This window comes from Takifugu rubripes, chromosome 11, assembly GCF_901000725.2.
Source record: "Takifugu rubripes chromosome 11, fTakRub1.2, whole genome shotgun sequence".
NCBI classification, from domain to species: domain Eukaryota; kingdom Metazoa; phylum Chordata; class Actinopteri; order Tetraodontiformes; family Tetraodontidae; genus Takifugu; species Takifugu rubripes.
In genome coordinates, this window is record NC_042295.1 from 2,314,244 (window position 1) to 2,325,956 (window position 11,713).

An 11,713-nucleotide genomic window follows, 5' to 3' on the forward strand; every position below is an offset into this window, starting at 1 on the left:
TGGAGTAGGTAAAAAGATTTTGCTGGGGGAAAATGGGGGTCAGCCACGTGGGGGACTGTTGTTGAGGACTGTTATTCATTATGTTGGAGTAACTGTGAAATTCTTTAGATTTTCCTGCAGTTTATACTTCATTTATTTCAAAAAAAAGCAAACAAATCGGAAATTCTGGGTCTCTTGGAATTCGGCTTCCAAGGTGATCTGAGTTTTTCAATCCTCATTGCTAGAATTCTTCCCATTTCCACAAATACACAAAATTCCTTTCGGGTGGGCCAACAGAAACACGACATGTTTCGTGTGCGTGTGTGTGTGAGTGATGTTTTAACTAAAAGAGGCCCATTGGGTAGTTTCTATGGCATCCAGACCTCAGTCGTCCTGCACCACCAGGGACAGAACAGCCGTATTAATAGCTGGAAACCACATAAATCTTTTTCTTCCCATCCCAGAGTTGTAATTTCTATTTTAACCACGACAATCAAAGTGGCACAATTTGTTTCAGTGATGGCGGTCGTGCCTGGAAGGAGTCTCCAAGCTGTCCTGGAAAGGACTGATGTTAGTTAATGTGAGTAAGGAATCTTGTTTGGTTGACAGATTGATGCTGCTACTACTCTGATTTGATACATGCAGAAGATGAGAGATTCACCTGGGCTGGTTCCCACTTTTCTGAATCAGTATTGGCCTTGAAATCCAGGGAACAGTTCAAAATCCTTCTCCTGACCGACGAGGTCCTCAGAGGCCACCTCCATCCTATCTGGAGGAGCTAATAGCTCATCCCAACAGACCCCCCTCTCCAACTGTGGGTTTGCTTGTGGTTCTTTTCCTCCACTTCTTCCCTCTTGCCCCCCTCTTCTCCTTTACCTAGCTGGCCATCAGCATGCCCCCCCCCATATGAGCCTGGTCTTGCTCAAGCTTTCGTCCTGTCAAAAGGGAGTTTCATAGCATTGCATTTTTCCCCCCTATTTTTTTTGTTGCTTTTGTTTTCCCCCCACCTGTAAAGCAGGTCAAGTTGCCCCCCCCCCCCCCCCCCCCCCCCCCCCCCCCCCCCCCCCCCCCCCCCCCCCCCCCCCCCCCCCCCCCCCCCCCTTTATTTAGACACTGACACATTTGGAGTCATTAATCACCATTCATTTCCTGTCCTTGGTCACATGGTCAGTACATTTGTTAAGGTAAATTTGTTTTACAACTTTAAAAGGCCATTTGGGAAAAGAAAATGTATCCTGGTGTAAAAACATACACATTAATGATTCACTAGTCTATCAAACTATGCTGAATTTTAAGCTAAAGATTAGCTTGAACATTTTTTTCCCCTCAAAATGGCAGCAGTGGTTCAACTGCCTCCACCAGGAGCCATTAGTTACTCCAAAAGTTTAAAGTCTAAAGAGTCTAAAAATGGCATTTGGCCAAAATGTGGCGTACCCCAAAGACTTAGTATATTGCGTTTTAGAATTTTATTTTTAGATTCAATATGACTCCTTACATAAATACTTCTATTGCCATCCCAGGAATTCCACCTGGAGAGTGATTGTTACAGTGCACAAGTCGTTACTAATGAGGGTGGGAGACTGATCCAGTGTACAATTAATTATTACTGGATGCTTTCTCTAACAGTAGTTGCTAAATACACACACGCATTCACACACACCCAAACGTGCAGGTAATCAATTCAAATCCACTACACTTGTCATTAAAAACCCGATCAACAGTAACTAATTAAAAAGTAATAGAAAATGTACACGTATTAAACCCAAATAAACCCGCAGAGTAACCCACACAATAAACAAGAAGACATAAGTCAACCCTCAACCCCCGGAAACAAAACATTAAACCAAGAAAAAGGGATCCTATTCCTCCTAGAGGCGCAGTTCACACACACTTCAAAACTTGATGGCAAAACAGCATCCGGCCAGACTCATACAACACGGCTGAAAAGGACATGAGATATAATAAGAATACAAGAGGGCTTGAAAGGATGAAGGTTTCAACAATATTAACCTTCAACCTGAACAGGCAGGAGGGACATGAAAGGTTGGAATGGGGACTAATTAGTTGTTGAGTTAAAAAAGGCAGATTCAAGTCTTGTTCAATAACGAAAGTTTATGTCAAGTTAAAGAATTACAGAAAGTTTCAAAAGGTCCTGCCAACAGTTTTGTTATGTTTGCCTCCTGCCGTCTTTGTGGTGGCAGGAATGTTGAACATTGGCGCAAGAAGATTATTTTGATCACTTCTATCAAAACATAAGATAAGATGAATCTTTAATCGTCTCACGGTGGAGGAATTTGAAGTTTACAGCTGTTTAAATGATAGCATCACTATATTCACAACAATACCCTTCAGTTTACCCACTTAATTGGATCAATTTACCCCCAAATTGGAGGAAATGGAGCCACTTTCTCATTGTTGGTCACTATTCGTTCTTTCTATTGACAGGAGACCTCAGATCATCAATCTTTTAAAAGGAGTAAGAATACCAAGACATATTACACATGAAACATATAATTCCTAAATTAGATTTAGGCTGCATTCGTGTCCTTAATTTTGATAGAAAAAACATTTTTAAACATTTTCCCTTCATTCCTATGTCAAAAAAAAGCTTATTTAAATGGAGTTAACACAAATTATTCCTGTAAATGTACCATGACCACCCCCTCAAAAATGGACTAAATCTCTTTAGACCAGGGAAACTATGCGATTTTCTCCATATAAAGACTTTTTTATTTATTCTATCCTAACATCTGTTTTGTTTAGTCGATTCCACAACTGAAGCATTTTGTATATTCGTTATACCGGAATCCAAGTTTCCAAGACACCTAAAACCAATTTCTAAAGTCATAAATTCATCAAACCTAAAACAAACCTAAATACTTATATGAGCCAACACGTTCTGAAGCAACTGAATCAAAATAGAAATTTTCTTGACTTCTTTCCATACTTTTGTCTCTAAGATGCGTTCTGTGTTTTGTTCTGATTGACCACTAATATCCATTTATGAAAAACCAAATTTAGCCTGTTTTGTAGATCAGACTCAGATTTTGCCTGTAAAATGACACCATCCGCGTTGAACACCCAAATAAGCATCATCCAAACATACACCTCTACTATTTTTCTTAATCTGTCCAGCTAAATCCTTCATAAACAATGCAAAAACATGTGGGAGAAAGAATATAAGCAAACCCAAGATCATAACCATAACCAAACCCTAACACTATAGAGAAGAAAGACAGATTAAAGAGACCTAAATTAACAAATAATGATATCAAATGAGGGTAGCTGTACAGTCTAAACTGTTAAAAGTCTGTTTTAATCCATATAAACTGTACTATATAACTAGGGGGGCCTCTAGCTATGAACGTGTGTGTGTGTGTGTGTGTGTGTGTGTGTGTGTGTGTGTGTGTGTGTGTGTGTGTGTGTGTGAATTTGTGCTGGCACTGGTAACGCTGACGCTGAGGTTGACGTTCCCTGTCTGTTTCTGTGTTCACACACACTCATAGACAACACACACACTCATAGACAACACACACACACACACACACACACACTCATAGACAACACACACACTCATAGCTCTGAAAGCTTCATGGAGCCCACAAGAAGTCAAACTGCTCTCACCTGTTGTCTCTGGCAGCCTAACAGGGGGGTGATTAGTGTCCAGTCCTGACAATATGCTCTTTGTCCCCCCCGCCCTCTCTCTCTCTCTCTCTCTGCCCGCTTATTCTCACTCTATCACCTCTGCCACCCTTTACTTTGTCTGCTTGTCCATCTGTCCTCATCTGTGCCTACATGAGGCTAATGTGTCAGAAAAGGCAGTTTTTAGGGATCGTCTTTGTAATTTCTCTATGAGCGCCATGTCCAAAGTTCAGTCCGTTTCCATTACCATCAAGATTATCTCTAGTCGCTTTGCAGAAACCCAGAGCTTGACCCCCAAATATGCAACAATGGCAAGAAAAACCTTGGGCAGGACCAGACTCGTGTGGGGGAGGGGGACCCTCCTGCTGATGGCCAGATAACGATGGCTAAAGCTTTATTGTCGCCATGCACAGCGTACAATGAGACCTTTCGCCCTCTCAAAAGTACAGTGAAAGAACCAATCAATCATCAAATAAAATAAAACAGGAGTCCACCAGTTGCAAATGACAAAAAAACCACACGCAGAGGCAGTAGGTCAGGTCCTCGGCCCCGAGAGTATGGTCTCTTCTGAGCCTTTGTGATGACGTCTCTGGTGCTGTTGCTCCAGGTTCTCAGTGCACACGCCAAGGAACCAGACGATGAAGACTCTTTTGACCCAATCCCTGCCAATGAATGGGGCTGGACTTCTGCTTTCCTTCTCCTAAAGTCAAGGACAATTTCCTTCATCCTAATGGTGTTGAGGATGAGGTTGTCCTCCATGGACCAGAGCATCATCTCAGACCCGTCTTCACCTGAGATGGGCCCAGCTACTATTGGTATCATCAGCAAACATTGTGATGTTGTTGGGGGCCAATTAGGACCAAGCACCTCAGTGGAGCCAATCAGCAGGTCAATGTGCAACAACAGGGTCATACTGAGGGGCTATAAGCTGTTAGACTAGCCCCCAAGGCTGTACTACCTTCAGTACCGAATAAATCATGACAATTATGTCCAAAGTGCCTTTTGGTCGTTTGAAGCTCAGTTGAAGAACTGTTGGCCCAAATTTGGTAACGTGGGTGTCTCAGGTCTATTAGTTCTGTGTCTCACCTGTTGCTAATCATCTCCACTTCTGTCCCTGTGTATTTAAACCCCATGTCCTTCCCCCTGTTCCAGACTGTTCAGCGTGTTCCTCATGTCTCGTTTGCTTGTTTTTGGATTATTGTGATTTGGATTATTAGTGTTTGGATTTTGGTTTGGTTGGTCTGTTCTTCGGCTCGGACTCATTTGCTGGTTTTGGACTCATACCCTGGTAACGACCTTATATTAGACTCCTTGAACTCATTGAACCTGTCTGTTGTCATCCCACATTGTGCTCCTGTTTAACTCACGCCTCCACATTTCCTACAGATTCATGAACAAAAACACACATGTGTAATTATTAATTACAAACCGATTAGGTTTCTCAGTTAGGCCCAAGCTTGATGGGATTATTGATTATTTCAGATCGCATCGTGACTCGGGTCATGTCAGAAGGACACAAGGAATGCCTTCAATAAAATATAGCTTCAGCTAACCTGTGATTAATCCAATTAAAACATGTAATCATTTGAAAGCCTTATTGACGAGGTTAGTGGTCAGCAATAATTGTGTATGTCTCGTGTAAATGGATACCACAAATAAGCCAAATAAGAAAAGAAATACTTTACAGCTTTACAGCCAGCAGCTCTGACACACTTCTAAAGCCTGAAGCTTTGTTGCATTGCTGGAGCGATAAGTAAGTTGATCTCCAGGCTATCAGGAGGACATCAGGATCCCCATATCTATATCATCTCTGGCATGTTCCAATCCAGGAGCAACTGCTGGCTCAGGGACCAGCTGAAGCCTGGTCAGAAAGGTGAAACAGTGATTGATGGTGTTTGTCGTCAGGTTTTGGCTTTGTTTTTGTTTTTCACCAGGAATTGGGATTTATTGCCCCTCGAATGCTATGAAAATTCCACAATAGAGCTGCTTTCTGCCCTGAAATTGTGGCACTTATCAGATCTGCACACACGACTGCAGAGTAACAACAACTCAACAACAGTTTCAGGCACGCAAATTCAAAAAGGCTTCCCCCGCCGGTCCATCTGTCAGACAGCATTAGTCTGGGCTTGCATAAAACAAAAAAAGCACAAAATCTTGCACAAATATCTGAACAAGGCAGAACTCTGTCTAGCATGTAACAGCCCTCCCAACACCCACCCCCTCACACACACACACACACACACCTCCTTATTCTACACACCGTCCTACCACCATATGCCAGAAATTATCATACAGGTATTTCTTTGTATCCATATTTAAACATGGCCGAGAAGAATTGAGTCTTTATATGAAAGCGAGGCTGTGTGTTTATCCAGCAGTGCCAGCACCAGGAAAGAAGAGAAACCCCACACTGCTGCTGGTGCAAGCAGGAAAGGGTCAGAGACTGAAGGCCTGGCAGAAGAAATGAATGGAGACTGACAGAGAGACGGAAAAAGAAACCCTTTGAGAGACAGTAATTTAGAAACCTGGAATTTTTATGATTTTACTGCTTTTGGGAAAACCAACTTCTGGCTCAAGCACATGGATCGAAGTCAAAGACATCTTTTACCGTTAAAGTGTGTGTGTGTGTGTGTGTGTGTGTATGTGTGTGTGTGTGTGAGTGATTGAGAGGGAGGAGGAAGAGAAGGGGGGCAGAGGAGTTTGTTTGTACATGGACGCCTGTCTGTCCAGCCTGTTTGCATATTAAAGACAAAGCTATATTTCTCAATAAATGGAAGATTCAGTTACAATCTTCAGTTTCATTTTCTTATTTTACCCAGGATTGGTCAAGATACATGTTGACTGAAGTAGCCCAGGTTGGCACGGTTACCACAGTCGATATGGTCGCCACATAGCAACAGGGTTCATGCACATTAGCTTGACTGGAGACTCTTGACAATGATAGGTGCTCCTCTAAGGTCTACGTTCACCTGTAGCAATGCTGTGAGACCTGAATCAGGGACTTCAGACAGCGGTGTGTATTTATGGGCAGTGCTACAGCATTAGCACTCTTTTTTTTAAGATGGTTTGGAAACAGATTGTTGTTTTTGGTTACCCAAAGGAGTTTAACATCAGAGTAAAGAACTTCTGTGTTGGTTTTTGCACATTAGAAAGATGAGCTCACTCGCTTTGCTAATATTTGCAATGGTTATTGCTGTTTGTGTAATGAGCAAGACCTAAATATGTAGTCGTTAGTGTCACTCTGCTCTGGATCATTCGGTTCTACATTTAGGCCCAAACCGAGACAAATTTACTTCTGACCAAATAACTCAATTTAAGTAAAATAAGATGGTTTTATTAACTATAAGCATGAAAAGAAAAAGGCTCAGTTAATTTTTACCACTATGGAGCAGCAATCTGGTACTTTCTTTACACATTCTATGAATTTCTGAAAATAGCATTTAAAGTTCTGGGCTGTTCCTAATGATGCTGAGGAATGGGAAATTTGGAATAAACTTTTAAATACAAAGAATTCCCCACGAGGAATGCATTGACCAGTTTGATATTTATCTTTTTTGGGTGTTTTCTCAGTACCATGAAATATTCTGAACTACACACCAACAGTAATGAATGGGGGCCATTAATAGATTTGTGTTCTCACTGGTATCACAGCCAGTTGGAGAGTTATTGGGTCTCTCCATGAGCCTCCGGCCTGGATATTCAAACCGCGATGACCATCTCACTCTTTTCCCTTTGCGTTTGTTTTTATTAGTGACCTTTTTTCATGTCTGAACTGCAACACGCTCTCTTGTTCACTTGCAATAATAAAAAAGGATACCCTCGGTTAGAGCCTTGCACTGGTTTATAGAGTAGCAAGCATGTCTAATTTCCCTCAGCATGAGTGAGACAGTAACACATGTTTGGTGTCTGTAACCTTTTGAGAGCCTTTTTTTAAGACCCTGTAGCATAATTCAATATTCAGTAGGCACTACTTTTAACGACACATAAAAAGCGCTAGCATTTGCATCATGTATATCTTTGAGTGCATCCTTCTGTGCACATTTCTAGCATGTCCACTCCGTGCTACACGTGCCCATAATGTGGCCGACTTTTTCCAGAGGGGCCAAGAGTGGTTTGGATGCAATACAGTAGATAAGTGGAACATTGCTGCTGGGGAAGGTTATCCCAAGTTCCATCCACAAGTTTTAAATAGATTTGACCTACCACTGCTTTGGCTCATTGGGTGGGCTGGTGAGGGGGTACGCTGCTTTAAAAGGAGGGTCTTTTGCCTGTCCGGTAAGAGCTCTCACTCCTACAAGTCTGCACTTTTGCCTTAGTTTTTAATTCTTCTCCACAGTTCTTGTCATTTGTCTGTCCTTGCCATGTGCCCCTTCTCACTCCGTCTGCATGACATGTGTTCTTCTCTCTGGCATGCACTTTAGCACCCGTGCTCCCCTCCTCTCTGGCATGTAATTGAAAAGTCAAGTGCAGGAAAACATAACAAATGGCTGAAGGAATTTGTGCTCAACGGGCATCGTTTTGTCCGTTCTCGCTCCCCCTTCAGCTGGATCATTGCTGATAGCTTCTCATCGAACCCATCAGACCCATGGCAAAGAGGAGAGTTGTGCCTTCTCATACTTTGAATGGAGCCTAACAACAGTGTCCTCCACACTCCCTGAACTTATCAAGCCACCGGGCTTCAGACCAGGATGACTCAGTATATGCTAACACGGCATATCAATTACAAACGTGCTATTGCACAACAAAGAGGTCGTGAAACCCAGGACATGCAGATCGACACAAATGAGTACACAGTCTGAAGGGAGCGCGATATAGTTTTAAGTTCCAGTTTAATGTTTAGTCTATAATCTATGACATCATGAGATCACCATCTATCACGTTGCCATCTTCTACTAAAAGGAAAGTAGATAATGAGGAGCGGTGTTGGGAGCTTGTTCACCAACTGTCAGCCAGAAATGTGGAGACACAGCTTGTGTCCCGAACAAGTCCCATATTTATTGGATATCACTGAGCTGAAAGCACAAAGTGGAATTTCTGAATGGACCTGCCAATATTGATTTTGAACAAACTGCTCAGAAAAAGGGGAAACATAGTCATTGCTATGTAATTGAATCACTCAGCACACTTGTCAGATATCAGCTTGTCCAGTTACGACGCACTAATGAGGGTGACTCATTTCCCCCTGTTGTTTTTGGAGGCTGTCACGGTCACGGGCCATTTCTGCCTCCTCGTCCCATCGAGCTGATTCCATACGAGCGCAGCGTTTTTCCAGAGCCTTTGTGCCTAATGGCAGCATAAGGCGACAGCTGCAGCCCACACAGGCTGCTCAAGCGGGGGAGCTCTTCCAGGATGATCCATCTGTACACAGCAGGGCCAAAAGGTCTGTTGTTCCTCTGCAGGCTCGGTAATACCACAACAGGCCTGCAACAACCCTGTAGCAGGGTAGACTAAAGGCCTGACATACACAATATATATGTACAAACGCATGTGGCTGCCTGCCTTCGGAGGACATTTGTTGGTTGCGCTCTCCTTTGTAAGGTTCTTTTGGTTGAACGTTGGCTCGTCAATAGGCCAGTCAGGTGGGTGGTCCCTGCCATGCTGGGTCATGGCTTCAGGGTTGAGGTTCAACCAGTTGTTGTGTTGTTTAATGTGACTCAAGACTTTATTTTTCTTCAATAAAAGAATTTTCTTACGAGTTGCCTCCTGCCAGGACCTTATTTGCCTTACAGTTGACCCAACATGGTGGTGTGTTGACCTGACATGAAATATTACTGATGGTTACAGAAGGTAACCAAGTTTTTATGAATGAAGGGCAACAGGCCAGCTCAGTTGTCCTTCAAAAGTCTCTCTCCCACTCCTCTGGTGCCATCTATGTGACTTGAAGACCCACTGCATACCATTTGCCGGTCAGCAGTTTGACCTTTCTGGAGCCCAATCAATGTACTCATGATACACAATATCTAAAATCATTAGAAGTTGATAAACTGCATTGATGATAAACATGTTGAATTAAATTGTTGCTGACTGGCTGATTAAATTCAGCGAAGCAGAGCAGAAGAATCACGAGCGCAGCAGGTAAAAATGTAAACAGGTTTATCATAGCCCCAACTATCACCACATTGCACGCGAGGCCATTTAAAGAGGTCGCAAACTCGTTATTTTTATCTGATCTGCTGAACAGCACACCAGCATGGTGGTCTGGAGTCAGGACAGGAAAGGTGGACCAAGAGCCGCCCCTCTTATGCTGCCAGAATTTGGAACAAAGGAGCTTTTTCATTGTTATTTGATACTCTGTTGATACTACTGACCTAAAATTATTAATTGAACCTGCACTGTTGGTTTTACTTATTTAGCCAAAACAGGCACTATTATGCTAGCAAGTGCTACATTCCTGTTTCCATTACCTCCCTTAACCAAACCTATAATTGCTGCACAAAACCCCGAGACAGCTGGTCTCCAGCTATCATTAGCCAGACACCTTATCACTTATCAATGATGGCCATGCACATTTGGGTTAAAGGTCTGGTGTCTTGTTATTCTGTTGGATCCACGTTGCGTGTCTGCATGGAGACATTCTTCACAGTTGTTCAGCACATCTTTCCTTAAACTGGGTCTTTACAGAAACAATGACAGCCTGCTGAAAACCATCCGACTCCGCTGTTTAATGGAAGCCGATTGCCGGTGTTAATAACACACTACTGCAGTCAATTACGCAGACATGAATGTGTGGTAGGAGTGCAGATTTGGAAGTTCAACAACTGGGCCCTGCTGCTACTTTCATTATTAGGTTGTTTTGGCGTCTGCAGCCTTTCTATCATGGCCATGTTGAAGGCGTTTGAAGCAGATATCCTATGTCTCGGTCTCCTTCAACATCATATGAAGGACATGACTGTGAGAGGCACACAACATTGGATACACTGAAAGGGTAGAGTAGGGGTCTTGTTTTCCCATGTCCGTTGCCAGGATATGATTTATAAATAGGCACCAAGCTGTTTGTGTGTGATTGCGGGCTTAAGGTGGAGCAGCATTCTAGCACACATGGAGGGAGGACCCATGTCAATATTAAAATAGATATCCCACTAAAGAGTGTGCACTCTTGGTGTCTGTGAATGTATATTGAATTTAGTTCTGGCAATAGGTGCTTGAAAAAATAAATCATACATACCAAAAGCGTTTTTCCTCATATACTCCTCCGCCACCCCTCTAGTGGCACAAAGACAATGAGATAATATAAATGATGCACGAGCTTATGAATCTGAACTTCTAAGGGAGCCCCTCTCGTCTCCGCTGGGGTGTGAATGCAGCCACTGGGGTATGTGGCTGTAGCTTGATAGGGGTGCACTCGCGTGTGAGGCCATGGCTGTGCGGGCTGCTGTGGTGGGTCAGGCTAACGGTGTCCTCTCATGTCCCGAGTTCTGAGAGGCCTGTCCCCTGAGGTGGTGATGGATGGCAGAAGGCCACAGACTCAGAGTATTTTGGTGTTAATTGAGCTTATTGACCTGCTATTTGCAGCCTGGCCATGTGATTGATTTAAAGGCTATTGAAAGACTGCCGGGGCACAGATCTCTGGTGTCGGCTCCTTAGATATTTTATTCTTAGATGTGCCTCAAGGACTTCACAGCTGTGAGGAATAATTACCTCCATTTTTTCCAGTTAAGCAAGAGCATTCTGCCTTCCCGTAGCAGCTTATTGTGTTAGCGATTAAGGCCATAGGTGCAAAAAGACATACAGCATATCTACAGTTTACATGACTGGTGAAACAGGAAATAGATTTCATGTTTCAACACAATTCAGATCATGACATGATAGTTGTTTTAAGCACCAACTGAATTGACAAGAGGCATCTCAGCTTCATGTCCAAACCTAAAGTGCTGTGACTTTTCACACATGTACATCAGTCCGTTTATTAGATTTCATTCAATTGCAGATGGGAAAGAGAAGGTGTGGGAATATCGATACAATTTATAATGGGCCCTGTTTTTGGTCTGAGATTTACTGATGTTACTCGTAGTGGAACTGTAAGATCAAGTGGCACCAATGGCGTAAATATTGAACTATTGTGTGTTATTGCTTAAATACACTAAAAGAAGGG

The 11,713-nt window shown here is 42.9% G+C and overlaps 1 long non-coding RNA gene across 1 annotated transcript; it reads right to left on the reverse strand.

The window, feature by feature from the left end:
- Positions 1–8,435: 8,435 nt before the first annotated feature.
- LOC115251476 (uncharacterized) lies at positions 8,436–10,921 on the reverse strand. Its single transcript, XR_003890030.1, has 2 exons — positions 10,787–10,921; positions 8,436–8,979 (listed from the first exon to the last, which is right to left on the reverse strand). It is a non-coding gene; the product is annotated as an uncharacterized lncRNA (long non-coding RNA).
- Positions 10,922–11,713: the final 792 nt, after the last annotated feature.